Raw genomic sequence first — 8892 nt, forward strand, 5'->3', positions numbered from 1 at the left:
AAATCAATCTATGACCCACATGAGAGTACGCGTCGCTTTTCAAAAAGATATACTGTTAAATTGACAGTTTAAAAAATCTCTCTTTCTCTCTATGAACCAAGTGAGATTAAGCGTCGTTTTTCAGAGATATATTGTTAAACTGATACTGAACTCTCTCTCTCTGTCTCTCTCTCTCTCTCTCTCTCTCTCTCTCTCTCTCTCTCTCTCTCTCTCTCTATGGTTATAGAATGAATGAAAAGGACTGAAATCCATCTATGAACCAAATGAGATTACGCGCCGTTTTTCATAGACATATTGTTAAATTTACACTATAAAAAAATGACCAAACGCAACAGCCATCAAAAAGGTATTTGAAATCGAGGAATACTTCAGCTTTTAAGGCAACACAGTATTTCTGCTTAAGTTCCCTTCTTACTGCCCGCACATGAGCATGAGCCCGTGCTGGCATAAGGCCACCTTACTCTAAAACAACAAGTTCCCTTAGAAATACGTGAGATGGTGTCACAACAACGACGAATTATTATTATTATTATTATTATTATTATTATTATTATTATTATTATTATTATTATTATTATTATTATTATTCAGAAGACGAACCCTATTCATGAGGTACTCGAGAGTCGTGCAAGAACTGTACTTCCTGTTGTCACGTTTTTCCATAAAAAAAAAGTAACAGTACACAAATCAAGTCAACAAGCCCACGGGGGCCACTGACTTGAAATTCAAGCTTATAAAGAAAAGGCGTTCATTCGCAAGAAGCAATAGAAGGTAACAGAAAATACAGAAAGAAGAGATCAGTTATCAGAAAAGAACAAAATAAATATACACATTAACAAATAAATAAGGAAAATTCTCTTAAACTTAATATAAAGTGAGACAACACATTGAAGGCCTTCAATTCCTATTCAAAGAACCCGACTCGGCAAAGATGGAAATATTTGCAGAGTCCATCCCTAAGCCATAAATTCAAGTAGTTTACGGGTTGCTTTAGGAGCAAGAGCCCGTGCCAGCACACGGCTAGCATAATGAAAAAAAATAAAAATCTGAAAACATATGGACTGACAACAGGTATCCAAATATAAATCAAGAATCTTGTTTGGTTGATAATCCCGGTTAGTGAACCGTTGCCTAGGCAACAGTCTCTCTCTCTCTCTCTCTCTCTCTCTCTCTCTCTCTCTCTCTCTATTTTAGTACTTGGTATTTTATTCAAGGTACCCTTGAACTCAGCTCGACTGACAAAAATATTGAAAGAAATTCAACGGTGGATTATGTTGTATCAGTATGTACTTATCATCATTCGCTCTTCTTAAGACAGAGATATGATGCAGAGAGACAGGTCGGCGTATCAGAGCTTTCGCTACAACTTGAAAGAACATCGCCTAATAATAATCGTAGCGATGTGGTAGCTCCAATTCCGGAAGAGAACAGTCTAACACAGAAGAGGACAAAATCACGAACCGTTTGAGAAATAAAACCGACAACGTTTGCAAGGAGTTACTACAATAGCCGCCCTAACAATACGTTACAGAAAACAGTCGACTCCATCTGCGGCCAATGCCGTCCGTTGTCTCCTGTCCCACACGAACAGACAGATCCGGAAACAGGAGACGCTAGAACATGACAAGACCAACGTCGGTTTCGCGGGCGACAATGCCGCGGTTCTCAGTCCGGGGAAAATGATATTCAGTTATGCTTCTATAATTATTATTATTATTATTATTATTATTATTATTATTATTATTATTATTAAAAATGAAATTGCTGCATCAGCTGCATTTAATCTGTATAGAGTGTGTCGAGAAAAAGCAGTAATTAGAAAAATAGAGAAGACTATACAAATTAAATGCAGCAATTTCATTTAATATCACCCTTAAAAGAGGGGTTTCTCCCGATATATTATTATTATTATTATTATTATTATTATTATTATTATTATTATTATTATTATTATTATTATTATTATTATTATTCAGAAGATATTACCTATTCACACGGAACAGGCCCACGGGGACCACTGACTTGAAATTCAAACTTCCAAAGAATATTATGGTGTTCATTCGACAGAAGTAACAGAAGGTAATGGGAAATGCAGAAAGCAGAGATCTCACGTCTTAGAAAAGTAAAAATGATTTAACAAATTAATAGACAGATAAGAATGTATTCAAATGCAAGGAGAATCGACAGAACGAAGGACGCAGAGTCGGTGCGACAAACACTACAGTAATTCTCACTATTTATGCGAGTGTATGAGGAATATTACTCAAAACTGAACTCGTCGTTATCATTAACATTATCATTACTATTATTATTCATACTGAATGGGAAGAAGGGTATAGACAGGAAGGGTAGAACTGGAAATATATAATTCTAAAAACACAATATTGCGATCTGCATTATGCAAACAGTATCGAGACTGAAACTTTGAATTCAATGCATACAATTTGAAATCACAATATACGTCGATTCGAATGACATGGTCAATAACAAATGAGAATTAGCATAGGTAAACATATGTCGTTATAATCATATAACAAGAAATGAGTAGATACATAAGTCAGTAAAGGAATAGATACCTGCAGTATTTCTATAAATATGGAAGCTTGGGAGCTCGAATCCAGTTGTATTTGAGGTATGACCTTAAAACAAGCTGAAATAACGTGTTAATATTGAATACAAATTGAAATATATATACAGGATATATACATATATGTTATGCGCACACATACATACATACATACATATATATATATATATATATATATATATATATATATATATATATATATATATATATATATATATATATATATATATATACACATATATATTGTATGACTGTGAAATATTTTCTGTTAAAGCAGAATTCCATCAAATACGAAAACCTCTTTTCTGTAACCCTTCCTCATTCACTATTTCCTGATGAGAGAGACAGTTGGTCTTTGAAATACAGCCTTTATTAGTATTATATATATATATATATATATATATAGTATATATATATATATATATATATATATATATATATATATATATATATATATATATATATATATATAAAATACAAAAAGTAAAGCAAATACCCTGATCCCATAAAGTAGAAACGAAATATTTAACCTGAAACATACGTAGAGTCATAAAGCAAACAGAAGCTAAACACACACACAAAAAAAAAGGGATCCATTCAGAGTCAGCAAACACACAAACACGAGTTCAGATACACGAGAACTCATCTTCCGGATGCTTGTTTACATCTAGTTTGCTTTTTTCTTTGCCTGAAGCAGGCAGGCAGGCAGGCAGGCAGGCAGGAAGGAAGGCATTGCAGTAATGATCTGTAAACTTTTGAGAGAGAGAGAGAGAGAGAGAGAGAGAGAGAGAGAGAGAGAGAGAGAGAGAGAGAGAGAGAGAGAGAGAGAGAGTGACTTAACGGAAGGTAGCAATTTATGAGTAATGAAACTGCTCTCTTCCTCCGTCTTGTTGACAGTAGTAGAGATATATATAAAAAATAAATTAAAAAACAGAAAGCAGGACTCATTGTAAGTCCCAACGACAAGTTTATAATGTCATAGAGCAGATATCACTGCTTATGACATTATATTTGTAATTTACCTTCGAAAGTCTGACACTACACCTCATCATCTGACTAATTTTGCATCAAGAGAGATTCAGATCGTGAAATTACATTATCCTCTCTCTCTCTCTCTCTCTCTCTCTCTCTCTCTGTGTAATTACTTTTAATTACACCAACATTTTTGCGCATTGTATTTTTCGCAGAGATAAATGTTCCCCATTGCAGCTTTTGCTATTGTTCGACCGATTCAAAGCGGATAATTCAAGCTGATATATTCCAGTGAAACTTCGCCTCCTTAGTTTGGATTTTTCTTAAGAGTAAAAACAGTCGCTCCTTAATTCCAACATTCCCGCCTCTACTTTCCCCTGCAACTTTGGCTCTTCCGGGAATTTGCTCCTAAATTTTTATTCCTGTTCCTATTGGAATTGTGGTGAGAAAAAGGCGTCCTTATTAATATGCATTAAACTTGAGCTCCCCTGTGGTAACTACTTCCCGAAGGGCGTACCAAGTCAATTTCCATTGTCCCATTCTCCCCATGATCTCTCTCTCTCTCTCTTCTCTTTCTCTTTTCTCTCTTCTCTCTCTCTCTCTCTCTCTTCTCTCTCTTCATTGTCGTTTTCCTATGCTCTCTCTCTCTCTCTCTCTCTCATTGTCTCAGTCACCCATTTCTCTCTCTCTCTCTCTCTTCACTGTCTCATCTCATTGTCGTTTTCCTATGCTTCTCTCTCTCTCTCTCTCTCTCTCTCTCTCTCTTCATTGTCAGTCTTCTCTCTCTCTCTCTTCACTGTCTCATTCACCATTTCTCTCTTTCTCTCTCTCTCTCTGTCTTTTATTTATCATTGTCTCATTTCTCTCTCTCTCTGTCTTTACTTATTCAACATTTCTCTCTCTCTCTCATTATTCATTCTCTCTCTCTCTCTCTCTCTCTCTCTCTCTCTCTTTTATTGTCTGTCACTCTTTCTCTCTATCTCTCTTCGTTGCTGCATTGACCATCATATCATATCTCTCTCTCTCTCTCTCTCTCTCTCTCTCTCTCTCTCTCTCTCTCTCTCTCTCTTGTCTGCCTTATTGTCTGTCACCGTTTCTCTCCATCTCTCTTTCGTTGTTGCACTGACCATCATACCTCTCTCTCTCTCTCTCTCTCTCTCTCTCTCTCTCTCTCTCTCTCTCTCTCTCTCACAAACCACTTTGAAACCCTGCGGTTTGGAGACTTGACGCTTTATCATTCGATGTAAACCAGAAACGATGTTAAAGTAAAACAAGAAACGAAACGAGACCATGGTGAGTGATTGCATTACTTCCACATACAATAACCAATAAGCTGTAAGTCTCGTGGAGTTAAAACGACCGACGAAAACGGAGCAATACTGGAACAAACTTTTAATATCGACTGTACTCTCTACTGAACTAAGCAGTGGATTCTGTACGTGGCTGACAGTCGACAGTATTGGGTTCTAGTCAAGACTGAAGGGGATGTAAGGCTAACAACTGCATCCTAAGATGTTCATGGTAATCAGGTTAATATCTGAACGGCCCGTAAGTAAAATCGTATACGTGAAATAAAAATTATATACAAAAATCGTATCGTAGTCTTCATGGAAGATGGACCACTCTGATTAACAAAATATACCTGAGGACAAACTCTCAGTAAGATAAGGGGCAGAGGTCTCTGGGAATTTCAAACGCACCAGAGATGCAGATCAAAGCATTAACTGGAATGAGGTTCAAAGATTTTTCTTTAAGACAGTCAGCCCGTAAAAACAAAAAATTAAAAATAAAACTGAATGATCATCATTCATTCCAGCGACGTGCACCTGACATATTGGAACTTGAAAACGGGATTATGTTGATGGAAGTATCTTTAAAACTATAACTGTACAACACGCACAGTAATTCACTAACTCTATACGTACAAACAAGTAATGCTGTACCAGTAGATGTTGTTGACTTACTGCCTATAATGACCTAAAAACTTTTATTTCCCTATCTGTATCTAAAGCAAACAGAAAAGTGCGCCGAAGTTTCTTCGGCGCACGCAATCGAGTCTTCTGTAATAGCCGCTACAGCATATTCAAGGCCACCGAAAATAAATCTGTCTTCGATGGTCTCGATATAATGCTGTACGAGCCACAGCCCATGAAATTTAACCACGGCCAGGTGGTGGCCTATCCTGTTGTTTTTCCCGTTAAGGTTAGCTTCTACTGATGTTTTCCCTTGGTAAAGTTTGCCCTTACTGATGTTTTTCCTGTGTTAAGGTTTACTTATACTGTTGTTTTTCCCATATTAAGGTTAGCTTCTACTGATGTTTTTCCCCTGGTAAGATTTGCCTTTATTGATGTTGTTCTGTGTTAAGGTTTACTTTTAATGTTGTTTTTCCCATGTTAAGGTTAGCTTCTAATTATGTTTTTTCCTGCTAAAAGTTTGCCTTTACTGATGTTTTTCCTGTGTCTTTAAGGTTTACTTTGACTTGTTTTTCCCATGTTAAGGTTAGCTTCTAATGATGTTTTTCCTCACTAAAGTTTGCCTTTATTGATGTTTTTCCTGTGTTAAGGTTTACTTTTACTGTTGTTTCTCCCATGCTAGGGTTAGCTCCTACTGATGTTTTTCCTTGGTAAAGTTTGCCATTACTGATGTTTTTCCTGTGTTAACATTTACCTTTACTGATGTTTTTCCCGTGTTAAGGTTTACTTTTATTGATGTTTTTCCTGTGTTAAAGTGTGCTTACTATTGTTTTTCCCTCTGGTAAGATTCGGCTTCACTGACGTTTTTTCAGTGAAAGGGTAATTGTGCAGAACCTTATTCCAGTAATGATTCAAGATCCCAGTGTCACTGCGTCCAGACTCTCCTAAATGCCCAAATTCCATGAACATCTCTCATGAGAACACTTTCTTCTCGAAACCAAAAGCTAAATTTTTATTATACATAAACCTCGCGCAGCCTCTCGTCTTGAATGCAACCACCATATGCAATTCAATGTAATCCCGTTTCCCAAATGTAATCTCCATGTACAATATTCAATGTAATCGTCATATGCAATTCAATGTAACTCAGTTTCCCGGATGTAACCACCGTATGCAATATTCAGAAAATCGCCATATGCAGTATTCAATCTAAAATCCGTTTCCAAGATGCAATCCCCATATGCAATATTCAATGTAATCCTGTTTCCCAAATGTAATTGCCATATGCAATTCAATGTAACCCTGTTACCCAGATGCAATCGCCATATGTAATTCAATATAATCCCGTTTCCCAAATGTAATAGCCATGTGTAATTCAGTTTAATCTCATTTCCCAGATGTAATCACCATATTCAATTCAATGTAAAACCGTTCCCCAAATATAATAGCCATCTGCAATACAATGTCATTCCGTTTCCAAATGTAGTAGCCATTTGCAAATCAATGCACCCATTTCAAATGTAATACCCATAAGCAATTCAATGTAATTCGTTTAACAAATGTAATCACCATAAGCAATCCTATGTAAATCTGTTTCAAAATGTAATCTTCAGATGCAATTCAATGCAATCCCGTTTTCCAAATGCAATCGCCGTATGCAATACTCAATGTAATCCCGTTTTCCAAATGTAATCGCTGTATGCAATATTCAATTTAATTCCGCTTCCCAATTATAATAAAAAAGCGCCTACCGGAGCTCCGTCCAAAAGGCTCCACACCCTTTATATTTCTGAGAGCCTGAGCCTCCTGCTCCTGCTCCTCCTCCTCCCACTCCTCTTCCTCCTCCTCCCCCTCCTCTTACTCCTCCTCCCTTCCTCTTCCTACTCCTCTTCATCCTCCTCCTCCTACTCCTCTTCCTCCTCCTCCTTTCCTTCCTCTTCCTCCCCTCCTCCTCTCTCCTCCTCCTCCTCCTCCTCCTCCTCCTCCCCCTCCCTCCTCCTCCTCCCCTCCTCCTCTTCCTTCCCCTCCTCCTTCCCCTCCTCCTCCTCCGCCTCCCCTTCCTCTCTCCTCCTCCTCTCCTCTACTCCTCCTTCTCCCCCTATTCCTCCTCTTCCTCCCTTTGCTTCTGCTACTCCTTTTCTTCCTCTTCCTCCTCTCCTCCTCCTCCTCTTCCTCTTCCTCCTCCTTCCTCCTACTCCCTCTTCCTCCCCTCCTCCTCTCCTCCCCTCCCTCTCCTCCTCTTCTCCTCCCCTCTTCCTCTTCCTCACCCTCCTCCTCCTCATCCTTCCCCCACACTCCCTTTATGAGAAGATTGGACGCGGAGGGAAGGAGGCTCAGAGCCCTCGCAGGAACAGTTAACGCAATTCGAGATTTTTCTCCCCAAAAGTGGAAGTAGGCCAGGTAAATGTTGGGATGCGGTCGTTTTTGTCAAGGGAGCTCATGGCTGCTCAGCTTTTTTCTTTTCTTCTTCTCGCTGGCGGGATACAAAAATAAAACAAAAACGGAAAAGGAAGGAAGGACTGAATAGACAAGAAAAACGAAAATAAAAAAATAGAATCTAATGTTTTTTTTTTTTGCTTTTTCATTTTTTTTAGGCTATTATATATGACTTCTCCTAATATCTCTTTGTAAGGTTTGTTGTTGTATACCTATGAAAATAACTTAATTACTCATTAATTCTTAGAAGATCATGTATCTTAATACGCATATTTCACATTGCTTGCGAGGAGAATATGTTTTGAATATTTAATTTTCTGAATAGACTAATTATCATGAAAGCATAAACAAATAAAAATGCAAAAAAAAAAAAATTCCGTTTTGCATCTGTTCCGTCAGACCCCATCCCCCTCCCCTCTCCAACACACACACTCACGCACTTAGCTATCCAACTTCTCTAACGCTTACTAGGTCCCCACCCCTTTTCACTTCTCACTTAGCCTAAGTGCCAAGCCTATGAGAAACACTAATAATAATAATAATAATAATAATAATAATAATAAACTCATTTAGACTAAGTGACAAGCCCATGACATTCAAGAATAATAATAATAATAATAATAATAATAATAATAATAATAATAATAATAATAATAATAATAATGGCACGTTACCTTCCATACAGCTTAGTGCGACAATGCGAAAATCTGCCATGGCACCTGTCAATCAGATGACTACTTCCGGTCAGCGTTTACCTGGAAAGGGGACGTTGCTTTAATAATTACCTGTTAATCACCTTTCGGCTAATTGGCCCTTTCTTAATCTCAAGATGTTTAACAAGCAAAGCCATTTTAAGTCTTTAATGCCCAAATTCTCTCACATTGACAAAAGGCCTGTTCTGAATGGATATTCAAAAATAATAAAAATAATATATCTTTAAACCAAAAATAAACTCTACCTTTTTGCTATATTATAATCATACTC

General features: G+C 37.4%; 1 long non-coding RNA gene across 1 annotated transcript in view; it reads right to left on the bottom strand.

Annotated features, from left to right (window-relative positions):
- The window catches only part of LOC136845331 (uncharacterized), a 53301-nt gene extending 44631 nt beyond the window's left edge, over positions 1–8670 (bottom strand). Inside the window, exon 1 of the long non-coding RNA XR_010855148.1 lies at positions 8583–8670. This is a non-coding gene — a long non-coding RNA (uncharacterized lncRNA). The remainder of the gene's footprint in view (positions 1–8582) is intronic.
- Positions 8671–8892: the final 222 nt, after the last annotated feature.

Source organism: Macrobrachium rosenbergii, chromosome 1 (genome assembly GCF_040412425.1).
Source record: "Macrobrachium rosenbergii isolate ZJJX-2024 chromosome 1, ASM4041242v1, whole genome shotgun sequence".
In the NCBI taxonomy this organism is placed as follows: Eukaryota; Metazoa; Arthropoda; class Malacostraca; order Decapoda; family Palaemonidae; genus Macrobrachium; species Macrobrachium rosenbergii.